General features: G+C 49.9%; 1 protein-coding gene across 2 annotated transcripts in view; it reads right to left on the reverse strand.

Moving 5' to 3' along the window:
• Nucleotides 1-16,114, reverse strand: part of LOC119956571 (circularly permutated Ras protein 1-like) — a 116,498-nt gene extending 100,384 nt beyond the window's left edge. For both annotated transcript variants that reach the window (XM_038783884.1, XM_038783883.1), the window contains exon 1: nt 15,937-16,114. The gene's annotated coding sequence lies outside the window, so the exon portion shown is untranslated. The remainder of the gene's footprint in view (nt 1-15,936) is intronic.
• Nucleotides 16,115-16,353: the final 239 nt, after the last annotated feature.

Genomic DNA, 16,353 nt, shown 5'->3' on the forward strand with positions numbered 1-16,353 from the left:
CTCCTCGTCTCTGTCTGAAATGGCGAACCCTTATTTTTAAACAGTAATCCCTAGTTCTAGATTCTCTCACAAGACGAACATCCCCTCTATGTCCACCCTGTTTACTCCTTTAAGAAGCTTAAATGTTTCAATCAAGTTGCCTCTTACTTTCCTAAACTCCAGCAGATACAAGCTCAGCTTCTGCAACCTTTCCTCAACTTTTCCTGGGGCTTGTTTAGCTCACTCAGCTAAATCGCTGGCTTTTAAAGCAGACCAAGCAGGCCAGCAGCACGGTTCGATTCCTGTACCAGCCTCCCCGGACAGGCGCCGTAATGTGGCGACTAGGGGCTTTTCACAGTAACTTCATTGAAGCCTACTTGTGACAATAAGCGATTTTCATTTTTCAGAACACCACCCCACCGATTCCAGGTTTTCGTCCAGTAAACCTTCTCTGAACTGCTTCCGATGCATTTCCATCTTTCCTTAAGTAAGGAGACCAATACTGTATCCCCGATGTGGTCTCACATGTGATGTGCCTCAATGTGCCCTGTATAACTGAAGCATAACTTCCTTATTCGTGTATTCATTTCCTCTTGCGGTAAAGGATAACAGTCTATTAACTTTCGAATTATTCGCTGCATCTTTTGTGATGAATGCACTGGGAGCACCCAGTGTCTCATCATGGAGATAAAATACTTTTTTATTTATAGAACATAGAACAGTACAGCACAGAACAGGCCCTTCGGCCCTCGATGTTGTGCCGAGCAATGATCACCCTACTCAAACCCACGTATCCACCCTATACCCGTAACCCAACAACCCCCCCTTAACCTTACTTTTTAGGACACTACGGGCAATTTAGCATGGCCAATCCACCTAACCCGCACATCTTTGGACTGTGGGAGGAAACCGGAGCACCCGGAGGAAACCCACGCAGACACGGGGAGAACGTGCAGACTCCACACAGACAGTGACCCAGCCGAGAATCGAACCTGGGACCCTGGAGCTGTGAAGCATTTATGCTAACCACCATGCTACCGTGCTGCCCCATGCTTGTCTTTATAAAATAGACAATCTCATCACATGCACATCTTTGGACTGTGGGAGGAAACCGGAGCACCCGGAGGAAACCCACGCACACACGGAGAGAATGTACAGACTCCGGTGACCTGAGGCAGCAGTGCTAACCACTGTGCTACCATGCCGCCCATGATGGACGTTGAGGTGAGGGATGGGTGTGTGAATACTCTAGGACATGTCGGCATAATGAAGGAGGAAGTGTTGGATATCTTAAAATGCATTAAGGTAGACAAGTCCCCTGGGCCAGATGAAATGTTTTTCTCAGGTTATTGTGGAATAAAGAGAGGAAATAGCTGGGGCCATCAGATACCGTTGCATCATCTTTGACCACAGGTGAGGTTCCAGAAGACTAAAGAATAGCCAATGTAATCCCTTTGTTTAGGAAGTGAAGCAAAGACAATCCAGTTAATTATAGTCCGGTGTGCCTGACATCAGTGGTGGGGAAGTAGTTGGAGGAGATACTAAGGGACAGGATTTATTCATATTTAGAAGTGAATGGATTTGTTAGTGACAGGCAACATGGTTTTGTGCGGGGAAGGTCATGTCTTACCAACTTGATAAACTTTCTTGAGGAGGTGACAAAATTAATTGATGAGGGAAAGGCTGTGGATGTCGTCTACATGGACTTTAGTCGTGTTTGACAAGGTCCTTCAAGGCAGACTGGTAGAAAAGGTAAAGTCACATGGGATTCGGGGTATGCTAACTGGATGGATAAAGAACTGGCTTGGCAACATGAGATAGAGAGTAACAGTGGAAGGGAGTTTTCAGAATGGAGATCTGTAACTAGTGGTGTTCCACAGGGATCAGTGCTGGGACCTCTGTTGTTTGTAATATATATATATAAACGATCTGGAGGAAAATGTAGATGATCTGATTAGCAAGTTTGCAGATGACACTAAAATAGGTGGAGTTGCAAATAGTAAAGGGGACTGTCAGAGAATACAGCAGAATATAGATAGATTGGAGAGTTGGGCAGAGAAATGGCAGATGGAGTTCAATCCAGGCAAATGCGAGGTGATACATTTTGGAAGATCAAATTCAGGTGTGAATTATACAGTAAATAGCAGAACCATTGACATCCAGAGGGATCTGACCGTTCAGGCCCATAGTTCCATGAACGTGGGTGTGCAGGTGGATAAGGTGGTGAAGAAGGAACACGGAGTGCTTCTCTTCATCAGCCGGGTCATGTTACAGCTGTGTAACACTTTCGTTCGGCTACATTTGTAATATTATGTGCGGTTCTGGTCACCACACCACCAGAAGGACGTGGGCGGTTTGGAGAAAGTGCAAAGAAGGTTTACCAGGACGTTGCCTGGCCTGGAGGGTGTTAGCTATGAGGAGAGGTTGAATAAACTTGGATTGTTTTTGTTGGAAAGACAGATGTTGAGGGAGAGATCTGACTGAGGTGGACACAATTCGAAGAGGTATAAACAGGGTAAATAGTCAGAAGCATTTTCCCAGGTGGACGACTCAATTGCAAAGGGGACACAGCTTCAAGGTGAGAGGGGGAAAGTTCAGGGGAGATATGCGGGGAAGGTTTCTCACGCAGAGAGTGGTGTATGCCTGGAACGCATTGCCAGTGAAGGTGGTGGAGGCAGGCATATTAGCAACATTTAAGACGGGGAATGGAGAGATACAGATCATTTGAGCAATAAGTAACAATATCGCTTATTGTCACAAGTAGGCTTCAATGAAGTTACTGTGAAAAGCCCCTAGTCACCACATTCCGGCGCCTGTTCGAGGAGGTCGGTATGGGAATAGTTGTAAGATATATTATGTTCAGTAAAATAAGCGGGTGGAAAATCGCTCGTCAGCCACAAATCAAAGCTGGCGCTGGGCGCCCAATGGCCATGCCTTCCCCCGGTGCCTTGATAGCGGTGTGAATGCAATCTACACTGCACGCTGGCATGGGCAGGCAAATTGTACAGTAAACGTCGTTGGTATTTCATTAATGAGCCCAGACTTCCGGTTGCGGCTATGCGGAGCTAAGTCGCATGTTCGGCAGCTCCCGCTAGCATAGGAATATTGGGCTCTATTTAGGGCCCGCTATGGCGCTTGCTTGACTTTTCCTGGTGTGGAAAGGGAACAGCAACATTTCCCTGCTGGTGTAGGGATTGGACCAGGAGCGGGGCGATCAAAAAGCGGCATTGGAGCAGAGAAAGGTACGAGGGAGGAAGACCAAGATGGCGGCGGGCGGGGACCAGGCAGCGTGGACGCAGTGGGCGCAGGAGCAGCAGGAGCTGCTCCAACGCTGCTTTAGGGAGCTTAAGGCAGAGCTGCTGGAATCACTAAAGGCCTCATTCGACAAGCTCCTGGAGACCCCGACGGCCCAAGGGGCGACGATCCGGGAAGTCCAGCAAAAGGTCTCGGAGAACGAGGATGAGATCCTAGGCCTGGCGGTGAAGGTGGAGGCGCACGAGGCGCTCCACGAGAAGTGGCAGGCGAGGTGCGAGGAGATGGAGAACCGGTCGAGGCGGAAGAATCTGTGGATCCTGGGCCTCCCGGAGGGGCTGGGGAGATTGGACATGGGGGCCTATGTGGTCACCATGTTGAATTCGCTGATGGAAGTGGGGTCCTTCAAGGGGCCCTTGGAGCTGGAGGGGGCCCACCGGGTGCTGGCAGGAAGGCCCAAGCCGAATGAGCCGCCACGGGCGGTGCTGGTGCGGTTCCACCGGTTCGTCGATCAAGAATGTGTGCTTAGGTGGGCCGAGAAGGAGCGGAGCAGCAGGTGGGAGAATGCGGAGGTCCGAATCCACCAGGATTGGAGTGCGGAGGTGGCGAGGAAGAGGGCCGATGATAATCGGGAGAAAGAAGAGCTGCACAGGAGAGGGGTGAAGTTTGGCCTGTTACAGCTGGCGCACCTTTGGGTCACCCACAAAGACCGTCATCACTATTTTGAGTCCCCGGAGGAGGCCTGGGCCTTTGTTCAGGCCGAAAAACTGGACTCAGACTGAGGGTTGAGGGATGGGTGGGGATGGTTGTGTTGTGCTTCGAGGGGGGGTTTTCTTTGTTCCCTTGTTCTTTGGGGAGTTGATGGGGCGTTGTTCAGGCCCACCACATGGGCTCGTGAAGGGGGGATGGGGGCTTAGCCTGCGGGATTGATGGTCGGTAGGGGTTGATGGGGCCTCATTGGAGGGAGTTTGGGGGGGGGGGGTGGCGTCCTGAGATGGGGCTAGTGAGATTGGGCCTGAAAAGGGAGCTGCGCCAGAGGAGGCAGGGCCGGCCGAGTTGGAAGCGCGGGCTTTTTCCCGCGCTGGGCGAAGGGGAAGGAGGTGAGCCTGTTCGTGGGCAGGGAGGGGAAGGGCAGTGTTACACTGGGGGTGGGGGGGGGGGGTCGTTGGTGCGGCAGGAGTGGCCGGGGTCAGCAGGAGTCAGCTGACTCACGGGAGTACAATGGGGGGAGCAACACAGCTAGGGAGGGACCGAGCTAGGAGGGGAGGGTGGGGGGGGGGGGGGGGGGGGGGGGGGTGGTTACTGGGTTGCTGCTGAAAGGGCCAGGGGGGAGCTGGAGTTGACAGGAGGAGGTCAAGACAGGGATCTGCCGCTGTGGGGAACAGGCCGTGCAGGGGACACAGGCACGTGGCTGGTCTAGGAAGGGCTACGGCTGATCGGCGAGGGGGGGGGGGGGGGTTAATAGCCCCCGGATCCGGCTGATAACCTGGAATGTAAGGAGACTGAATGGGCCGGTCAAACGGGCCCGGCTATTCGCGCATCTGAAGAGGCTGAAGGCGGATGTGGCCATGCTCCAGAAGACGCACCTTAGGGTGGTGGATCAGGTAAGGCTGAGAAAGGGGTGGGTAGGGCAGGTGTTTCATTCGGGGTTAGATGCGAAAAACCGGGGGTGGCGATTTTGGTGGGGAGGGAGTGTCATTCGTGACGTTGAGCATGGTGGCGGACAGCGGCGGGAGGTATGTGATGGTAAGTGGCAAGCTTCAGGGGGAGCAGGTGGTGCTGGTCAATGTGTACGCCCCGAATTGGGACGATGGGGTTTCATGCGGCGCATGTTGGGCCAGATTCCAGACTTTGAGACAGGGAGTCTAATAATGGGAGGGGATTTCAACGCGGTGCTGGACCCGGCCATTGATTGCTCCAGGTCCAGGATGGGTAGGAAGCCAGCGGCGGCCAAGGTGTTGAGGGGGTTCATGGACCAGATGGGAGGGGTGGACCCCTAGAGATTTATGAGGCCGGGGGGTTAGGGAATTCTTGTTCTTCCCCCATGTCCACAAGGCCTACTCCCGGATTGGCTTTTTTGTCTTGGGCAGGACGTTGATTCAGAGGGTGGAGGATGCGGAATACTCGGTGATAGCCATTTCAGATCACGCTCCGCATTGGGTGGACTTTGAGTTGGGGGAGGAGAGGGACCAACGTCCGATGTGGCGTCTGGAGGTGGGGTTGCTGGCTGGCGAGGAGGCGAGTGGGTGGGTCCGGAGGTGTATAGCGAGGTACCTGGAGACTAATGATAATGGGAAGTTGTTGATCATCTGAAGTTTGTTGAATTCGATGTTCAGGCCGGAAGGCTGTAGCGTGCCTAACCGGAAGATGAGATGTTGTTCCTCCAGTTTACGTTGCACTTCACTGGAACATTGCAGCAGGCCAAGAACAGACATGTGGGCATGGGAGCAGGGTCTTTTGTTAAAATGGCAAGCAACAGGAAGGTCAGGATCCTGAATGCGCACAGACCAAAGATGCTGAGCAAAGCGATCACCAAGTCTGCGTTTGGTCTCTCCGATATAGAGGAGACAGGGGCAGGTGTAACACCTTCTGCGATTGCCTGTTCTTGGCCTGCTGCAATGTTCCAGTGAAGCTCAACGCAAACTGGAGGAACAACATCCCATCTTCCGGTTAGGCACGCTACAGCCTTCCGGCCTGAACATCGAATTCAACAACTTCAGATGATCAGCCCCACCTCGACCCATTTGTTTTCATTTCATTTTAACTGTCTTTTACCATTTCTTACTTTCCTGCACATTTCTCCTCTTTGCTTCCCCCTTCCCCACATCCTCTGATGTTAGTTTCCCTGCTGTTTGGCCTTTCACATCTTTTGTTCTCTCTGGGGACTGCCATTAACACTCTTTCCCTTGGTATCTGTGGCCATTAGCACCCAGTTTCCCTGGGTTTCTGTGGCTATGACTCATCTTTCATTCTCACTCCACAGTATAAATATTTCTCACTCTGTCTGTCTGTTAGCTTTGACAAAGAGTCATCGGACTCGAAACGTTAGCTCTTTTCTCTCCCTCCAGATGCTGCCAGACTTGCTGAGATTTTCCAGCATTGTCCCTTTGGCTTTGATAGGGTGGAATGGGGATACCTATGGGAGGTGTTGAAAAGGTTCGGATTTGGAGAGGGGTTCGTTAGGTGGGTGAGGCTGCTATACGAGGCCCCGGTGGCGAGTGTGGCTACGAACGGAAGGAGGTCAGAGTATTTCCGACTGCACCGGGGGACGAGGCAGGGGTCCCCCTGTCTCCACTGCTTTTTGCGCTGGCGATTGAACCCTTGGCCATGGCGCTGAGGGAGTCGAGGAACCGGAGGGGGATAGTGCGGGGGCGGGGGTGGGGGAGGAGCATCGCCTGTCGTTATACGCGGATCACCTACTGTTGTACGTGGCGGACCCAGTTGGGGGGATGCCGGAGGGAGTTCGGGGATTTCTCCGGGTACAAGCTCAATATGGGGAAGAGCGAGCTGTTCGTACCCAGGGTGCCAGGAGAGGGGGTTGGGGAGCTCCCGCCGAAGAGGGCGGAGAGGAGTTTTAGGTACCTGGGGGTACAGGCAGCCAGGAGCTGGGGGGGGGGCCTTGAATAGGCTTAACTTCACGAGGCTGGTGGAGCAAATGGAGGAGGAGTTTAGGAGGTGGGATGTGCTGCCACTCTCCCTAGCGGGCAGGGTCCAGTCAGTCAAAATGACGGTGCTCCCGAGGTTTTTGGTTCTTGTTCCGGTGCCTCTCTATCCTGATTCCTAAGGTTTTTTTCAGGCGGGTCAATAGGAGCGTTATGGTGTTCGTGTGGGCGCAGAAGACCCCGAGGGGGAGAAGGATGTTCCTGGAGCGGGGCAGGGATAGGGGGGGGGGCTGGCGTGCCTATCCTCAGTGGGTACTACTGGGCCACCAACTGTGGCGATGATACGTAGGTGGGTAATGGAGGGGGAGGGGGCGGCATGGAAGAGGTTGTAGATGGTGTCCTGTGTGGGTACGAGTCTGGAGGCGCTGGTGACGGCGTTGATACCGCTTCTCCCAACGAGGTACACCACGAGCCTGGTGGTGGCGGCTACCCTCAAAATATGGGGGCAATGGAGGCGGCACAGGGGCTTCAGTGTGGACCCCGATACGGGGGAACCACCGGTTTGTCCCAGGAAGAATGGACGGAGGGTTTCTGAGCTGGCACAGGGCAGGAATTAGACAGTAGGGGGACCTATTTGTAGATGGGAAGTTTGCGACCCTGGGGGAGTTGGAGGGGAGGTTTGGTAGCCCCCCGGGAACACCTTCAGATATATGCAGGTAAGGGAGTTTGTCAGGCGGCAGGTGGCGGAGTTTCCACTGTTGCATCAAGAGGGGTTCAGGACAGGGTGCTATCGGGGACGTGGGTTGGAGAGGGGAGGATCTCGGCAACCTATCAGACGATACAGGAGGGGGAGGAGGCCTCGATGGAAGAGCTGAAAGGTAAGTGGGAGGAGGAGTTAGGAAAGGAGATCGATGAGGGGACGTTGGCGGATGCCCTGGGGAGGGTGAATTCCTCCTCCTCTTGCGCAAGGTTCAGCTTAATTCAATTTGAGATGCTGCATAGAGCGCACATGACTGGGGCAAGGCTGAGCCGGTCCTTTGGGGGAGAGGACAGGTGTTCAGGGAGCCCAGCAAACCACACCCACATGTTCTGGGCGTGCCCTGCGCTGGAGGGTTTTTGGAGGGGCGTCGCGGAGATGCTGTCAATGGTGGTTGGTTCCAAGGTTGAGCCGGGCTGGGGGCTCGCAATATTTGGGGTAACAGTGGAGCCGGGAGTGCAGGAGGCAAAAGGGGCTGGTATTCTGGCCTTTGCGTCCCTAGTAGCCCGGCGCAGGATTCTTCTTCAGTGGAGGGATGAGAGGCCCCCAGGCGTGGAGACCTGGGTCAACGATATGGCGGGGTTTATCAAACTGGAGAAGGTCAAATTTGCCTTAAGGGTGTCGGTGCAGGGGTCCTTCCGGCGGTGGCAACCGTTTCTAGACTTCCTGGCGGAGCGTTAGGTGATGGCCAGCAACAGCAGCAACCCGATGGTGGTGAGGGGGGGGGGGGGGTCCGGCAGGAGAAATTACCGACGGCGAGGTTCACTTGTGGTACTGAAAATTGTGAATCAGGAGTGTGGTTGCCGCTGTCAAGGTTGTGACCATCGTGCCGCTGGCTGGGGGCTTCTGCCAGGGCCACGGGGAGTAGTGGGGGGCGGTGAGGATGTGGGCCGTGGGTCAGGCTGGACAGGCACACCATTGCCTCAGCTGTAAGGCAGCCATACGGCTGCGCATGCCGCTGACTTCCACTGCACCATGGGTCGTATGGATGCCCCTTCAGGCCACCCCCTAGGTACCCGCTGGCTCCAGCTAACCCATCAATGGGATGGACGTGCTCCAGCACAACCAGTGCCATCTTCTTGGCTTGGCGAGGGTGTGTGGGGAGTGCCGTGCCGATCAGTCTCTCCAGTGCCCATCCCGAACCCACCGTTTCACACACTGGCATTGCACGAGGTCCATGTGGTGTCGGTGCTAGCCCATTAGGATGCCCTGAATGGCTCCGGAACTGATGCTGCTTTCAGGGCTGTCGAACACTCGCGATTCAGTCCCAGCTTCAGCACTTATTCTTTCAAACGGAGAATTCCGCCCAGGATCTGTGAGTTGGTCAGGGGCAGGAGGGTGTGAGTGGGAGTGAGGCAGATCAGGGCGTGCAGAGTGCAGGAGTGTCAGCCTCTGCAATTGTTCAATGGATTTGCAGTTTTCTCAGCTTATTTGGATGAGCTGACCGATCACAGCAGCGTGGGGAGCAGCAGCAGTAGAAGGCGACAGTATAATGAGGGGGATTTAAACTGTTCTCTGCAGCAAAGAGCAAGAGTCCAGACGTGTTTGTTCCTTTGTTGGTGCAGCAATAGCTGCTCAGGCCTGGTAAGGAACTTGGAGCGTCCAATTGTTGTGGTCTTTGTAAATACCAATGACGTTGGTAAAATGAGGAAAGAGTTTCTGCTCAGAGAGAATGAGGAACTAGGCACTAAATTTAAAAGTAGAGCCACAAAGGTTATAATCTCTGGATTATTACATGAGAAAAATGTAAATTGGCACAGGGTAGATACAATTAGAGATGAATAGGTGGCTCAGACTGGTGTGGGAACAGTGGGTTCTGGTTTGTGGGGACTGGCATCAGTACTGGGGAAGGTGGGACTGTACCATTGGGAGGGTCTGCAGCTGAACTGTGCAGGGGCTGGTGGAGTCGTGAGCACATAACTAGGAAGTAGAGAAAGTTTAAACTAAATTGTGAGGACAAGGGATCAAATCTGGGAAGATGTGATCAAGTAAAAAGTAGAGACAAGACAAGAGAGAACGAGACATGATAAACAGAATGTGACAGGCCCAGATGGAGTAAAACAGTAAATATTATTCATTACGAAAATACTTAAAAGATTAAACTAAAGATTTTAAGCAAGAAGATTACAGCACAGGAACAGGCCCTTCGGCCCACCAAGCCTGCGTCAATCTAGATTCCTTATTTAGATCTACTACTCTGAGTCAAGGCTCCGGGAGCCACAAACATTTACTGCAGCCGCATTTGACCCGAATCTCACTGATATCCGGAACTCCCACAGGCTGCAGTCTTGACACATCACCTGGTTGCCATCCTTAATGTGTTTGAATTAATTACCTCATTATATTAGTCACTTATTTATGTTGCTTTTCTAATATTTTATTAAGTTTTCCATCAGTTTGTGAATTATGTTAAACCTTGCGACTGGGAAACACTGGAACGACTTACCAGATACTCACTAAACAATGAGTTCCTTTCCCTGTAGTAGAACCAATTCCTGCAGTGAGAAAAAGTTAGAAAAAGCAAAAGGAACAAACATGTCCTTTCCCCATTCCCCAAAGTCTCAGGTATGTGCTAACTTCCACTCAGTTGCATTTGTTCTATTAAAAAACCTTGAATTTATAGTTCACTGAACTATGACTAGAGAAACCAGATTTAACCAGTTAGCTAATTAACATAGCTGCTCACTGCAAAGTATTCGACAGCGCAATGCTGCTAATTATAAACTGGAGCAGATTTTCTAAGAACAAAATTGCTGCTTTAAACTTCCCTCACACACCAAACTCTGGTATGCAATCATTTAGTGGGAGGGCAGATGTGAGTGCATATAGAATACAAGCATATAGATTATAGGCATATAGAATACAAGCATATAGATTATAGGCATATAGAATACAAGCATATAGATTATAGGCATATAGCATACAAGTATCATCGGCTTTATTAATAGAGGCACAGAATACAAATGCAAGTAAATTATGGTAAAGTTGTGTAGAACACAACTGGCCTCAACTGGCTAATTGCTCAAGTTCTGGCACTGCACTTTTGGAAAGAAGCAAAGGTATTCGGGAAAATGCAGGAAAGATTGAAGAGAATGGTGCCAGTGGTGAGGAACTTCAGTTACGTAGATAGATTGGCAAGGCTGTGGCTATTTTCCTTCAAGAAGAGGTGTAGAGGAGATTCAACAGAGGTATTCAAAATCATGAAGGCTCAGGAGGGGGTAAATATATAATCATAAAACGTTTACAGCACAGAAAGAGGCCACTTGGCCCATCATGTCTGTACTGCCTGAACAAACCAGCCACCCGGCCTAACCCCACTTTCCTTCATTTGGTCTGTAGCCCTGCTGGACAGAACCAGACACCGTTAACTGATTGGAGTGTTTCTGCCTCTCACAGACTCCCCACAACACTTTCCTCCTCTCTCCTCTAATCTTTCTACCAATCACTTTAATCTGTGCCCCTCAGTCACTGAGCTCTCTGCTACAGTAAACAGGCCCTTTCCCATCCACTCTAACCAGGCCCCTCAGTTTAATATATCTCAATATCGGGCACACAAGATGAGATAGGAGACCCACCTGAGCGAGTGGCTGAGTGAATAGGTTTACAGGGGAATTGCACGCACAGTGAAAAGAGGTGTTTATTTAAACTCAAATTGTGTTAAGTATTAGTCAGATTTATCAGTAGTACTACTGAGTTTATCAATAGTTGTAAGGTTTATTATGTTAAGTAAAATAATTACAAGGAAATCAAATTAAAATAAAGTTAATATAAGCAAAGAAAAGTTAAGATCTGGCAGTGCAGCTCGGTTATGTGGAATGCATGTCCTAAAGTATGTGGGAAGTTGAGAATGTTACTGATGATGTAGATGACCACATTTGCAGGAAGAGTCACCAGCTGAAGAAATTTGAGCTTTGAGTTTTGGAGCTCGAGTTGCAGCTAGAGTCAGGGTTAACCCTAACCCCATCCAGCCATCGCATTCAGAGAGGTGGTTACAGTGCAGGTTAGGAATATGGAAACAGAAAGGAAATAGGTAACCACCAGGAACTCCAAGTCAATTAGGAAGGTAGCCAGGAGCCCTCTGAGATCCTGCTCACTAATTAGTTTTCTGTTTTGGATACTGATGAGGGTGTTGGTTCCCCATGGACTGGATCTCAAACAACAACGAGTCAGATTACTGGAAGGAGATAGAGAACCTAATGGAATGGTGTAACGACAATAATCTCTCCTTCAATGTCAGAAAAACTAAGAAGATAGTCATTAACTTCGGGAAGCAAAGTACTGTACACACCCCTGTCAGCATCAATGGGGCCGAGGTGGAGATGGTTAACAGATTCAAATTCCTAGGGATGCACATCTCCAAAAATCTGTCCTGGTCCACCCACGTCAGCCAAGACAGCACAACAGCGCCTTTACTTCCTCAGGAAACTAAGGAAATTCAGCATATCCACATTGACTCTTATCTATTTTTGCAGATGCACCATAGAAATCTGGCTGCATCACAGCCTGGTATGGCAAGTGCTCGGCCGAAGACCGCAGGAAACTTCAGAGAGTCGTGAACACCGCCCAATCTATCAACTTTTCCAACTTCTTCCATCGAGCAAGAGATACAAAAGTCTGAGAACACGCACGAACAGACTCAAAAACAGCTTCTTGCCCGCTATTACCAGACTCCTAAATGACCCTCTTATGGACTGAGCTGATCTCTTCACACATCCTCTCTACTGAGTAGTACTACACTCCGTATGCTTCGCCCGATATCGGTGTTTATGTATTTACATAGTGTATTTATGTATATCCTAGGTATTTTCATGTACAGAATGATCTGGCTGGACTGTAAGCAGAACAATACTTTTCACTGTACCTCAGTACACGTGACAATAAATCAAATCAGAGTCACTTTATCACTCTGACACGGAGATGGGCACAGAACCAACGAGGATTTTAGAAGAGGTGAACAAAAAAACCAGCTCAAAGTGGGTCTGAAGGAGGAAAGACAGAGAGGTTTATGGAAGGAATTCCAGAGTGAATGGTTTAGATGACGGCCATCGGCTGATTAAGGAACCACTGGTGGACAAGGGGCTGAATCACTGGGCTAAATCGTTGGCTTTTAAAGCAGACCAAGCAGGCCAGCAGCGCGGTTCAATTCCCGTACCAGCCTCCCCGGACAGGCGCCGGAATAGAGATAGAGATAGAGAAATACAGCACAGAACAGGCCCTTCGGCCCACGATGTTGCGCCGAACTTTTGTCCTAGGTTAATCATAGAATTTTGGACAATTTGTCATGGCCAATCCACCCAACCTGCACATCTTTGGACTGTGGGAGGAAACCGGAGTACCCGGAGGAAACCCACGCAGTCACGGGGAGGATGTGCAGACTCCACACAGACAGTGACCCAAGTCGAAATCGAACTTGGGACCCTGGAGCTGTGAAGCAATTGTGCTATCCACAATGCTACCGTGCTGCCCTTAAGAAGTTAACCTACACTCCCTTATTCTACCCTAATCCAAGTACCTATCCAATAGCCGCTTGAAGGTCCATAAATTTTCCGACTCAACTACTACCACAGGCAGTGCATTCCATGCCCCCACTACTCTCTGGGTAAAGAACCTACCTCTGACATCCCCTCTATATCTTCCACCATTTATCTTAAATTTATGTCCCCTTGTAATGGTGTGTTCCACCCGGGGAAAAAGTCTCTGACTGTCTACTCTATCTATTCCCCTGATCATCTTATAAACCTCTATCAAGTCGCCCCTCATCCGTCTCCGTTCTAATGAGAAAAGGCCTAGCACCCTCAATCTTTCCTCGTATGACCTACTCTCCATTCCAGGCAACATCCTGGTAAATCTCCTTTGCACCTTTTCCAAAGCTTCCACATCCTTCCTAAAATGAGGTGACCAGAACTGCACACAGTACTCCAAATGTGGCCTGACCAAGGTTTTGTACAGCTGCATCATCACCTCACGGCTCTTAAATTCAATCCCTCTGCTAATGAACGCTAGCACACCATAGGCCTTCTTCACAGCTCTATCCACTTGAGTGGCAACTTTCAAAGAACAATGAACATAGACCCCAAGATCTCTCTGCTCCTCCACATTGCCAAGAACCCTACCATTAACCCTGTATTCCGCATTCATATTTGTCCTTCCAAAATGGACAACCTCACACTTGTCAGGGTTAAACTCCATCTGCCACTTCTCAGCCCAGCTCTGCATCCTATCTATGTCTCTTTGCGGCCGACAACAGACCTCCTCACTATCCACAACTTCACCAATCTTCGTATCATCTGCAAATTTACTGACCCACCCTTCAACTCCCTCATCCAAGTCATTAATGAAAATCACAAACAGCAGAGGACCTAGAACTGATCCCTGCGGTACGCCACTGATAACTGGGCTCCAGGCTGAATATTTGCCATCCACCACAACTCTCTGTCTTCTATCGGTTAGCCAGTTTGTTATCCAACTGGCCAAATTTCCCATTATCCCATGCCTCCTTACTTTCTGCATAAGCCTACCATGGGGAACCTTATCAAATGCCTTACTAAAATCCATGTACACTACATCCACTGCTTTACCTTCATCCACATGCTTGGTCACCTCCTCAAAGAATTCAGTAAGACTTGTAAGGCAAGACCTACCCCTCACAAATCCGTGCTGACTATCCCTAATCAAGCAATGCCTTTCCAGATGCTCAGAAATCCTATCCCTCAGTACCCTTTCCATTACTTTGCCTACCACCGAAGTAAGACTAACTGGCCTGTAATTCCCAGGGTTATCCCTATTCCCTTTTTTGAACAGGGGCACGACATTCGCCACTCTCCAATCCTCTGGTACCACCCCTGTTGACAGCGAGGACGAAAAGATCATTGCCAACGGCTCTGCAATTTCATTTCTTGCTTCCCATAGAATCCTTGGATATATCCCGTCAGGCCCGGGGGACTTGTCTATCCTCAAGTTTTTCAAAACGCGCAACACATCTTCCTTCCTGACAAGTATCTCCTCAAGCTTATCAGTCTGCTTCACGCTGTCCTCTCCAACAATATGGCCCCTCTCATTTGTAAATACTGAAGAAAAATACTTGTTCAAGAAAAATACTTGTTCAAGACCTCTCCTATCTCTTCAGACTCAATACACAATCTCCCGCTACTGTCCTTAATCGGACCTACTCTCACTCTAGTCATTCTCATATTTCTCACGTATGTGTAAAAGGCCTTGGGGTTTTCCTTGATCCTACCCGCCAAAGATTTTTCATGCCCTCTCTTAGCTCTCCTAATCCCTTTCTTCAGTTCCCTCCTGGCTATCTTGTATCCCTCCAGCGCACTGTCTGAACCTTGTTTCTTCAGCCTTACATAAGTCTCCTTCTTCCTCTTAACAAGACATTCAACCTCTCTTGTCAACCATGGTTCCCTCACTCGACCATCTCTTCCCTGCCTGACAGGGACATACATATCAAAGACACGCAGTACCTGATCCTTGAACAAGTTCCACATTTCACTTGTGTCCTTCCCTGACAGCCTATGTTCCCAACTTCTGCACTTCAATTCTTGTCTGACAGCATTGTATTTACCCTTCCCCCAATTATAAACCTTGCCCTGTTGCACGCACCTATCCCTCTCCATTACTAAAGTGAAAGTCACAGAATTGTGGTCACTACCTCCAAAATGCTCCCCCACTAACAAATCTATCACCTGCCCTGGTTCATTACCAAGTACTAAATCCAATATGGCCTCCCCTCTGGTCGGACAATCTACATACTGTGTTAGAATGTGGCGACTAGGGGCTTTTCACAGTAACTTTGTTGAAGCCTACTCGTGACAATAAGTGATTTTCATTTTTTCATTTTCAAGAGTCAGGAAAGTAGACTTTTCAACAGTATAAAAGCCACCACCTTTCTCCAGCTGGGAGCACTGAGCCCGTTTCTCTCTCCACAGATGCTGTTGGATTGGCTACATTTCCCCAGCACTTTGCTGGGGGTGAGGGAGATGGGGACAGATGAAGCTACGAATGGATTTCAACTCAAATTGGACTGTTTTCATTGGGTAATTAGGATGTTAGGAGCTGGAAAGAGGTTTCACTTTAGTGGGACCAGGGACTGCAGCTGACAGGCAGCGGAAACCTTCCCAATGGAAATGTTCTCCATCTTCAGATTATAACATAAACCTGCTTTAAATTACAGTTCAGGACACAAACCACATTGAAAGGGGATGAGAGCAATCGACGTCATATTCTGACTGGGTGAAGAACACATCATTACATTTCCTGCTAAAAATAATGGGAATGAAAACCATTCCTACCCTAACAGTTTGGGAGGACTTTGCTGAATAGCTGGAAGGTTATACTCACTGCAGTTAAAATTGGGCCCAGGTTCAGCAGAATCTTTCCCCGGGAACCCGGACGTTTGTTACACAGCAGCAGCTCAGCTGGAATTGACTCCGTTTGGTTTCCGGGTCTGGGCGGAATTTGAAGCTTTGCCCAGGTGAGCCGCACCTGGCGGCCGAGCAGCGAAATAAAGGCTCTTCCTGCAAACAGACTGCAGAGGCTGCACATTGCTGCTGCTGCTCATCACACTGATGCTGCTGCTGCTCATCACACTGATGCTGCTGCTCAACCCTCAACACATTGCTGCTGCTCAACCCCCAACACATTGCTGCTGCTCAACACATTGCTGCTGCTCAACCCTCAACACATTGCTGCTGCTCAACCCCCAACACATTGCTGCTGCTCAACACATTGCTGCTGCTCAACCCTCAACACATTGCT

This window comes from Scyliorhinus canicula, chromosome 23 (assembly GCF_902713615.1).
Source record: "Scyliorhinus canicula chromosome 23, sScyCan1.1, whole genome shotgun sequence".
Classification (NCBI taxonomy): domain Eukaryota; kingdom Metazoa; phylum Chordata; class Chondrichthyes; order Carcharhiniformes; family Scyliorhinidae; genus Scyliorhinus; species Scyliorhinus canicula.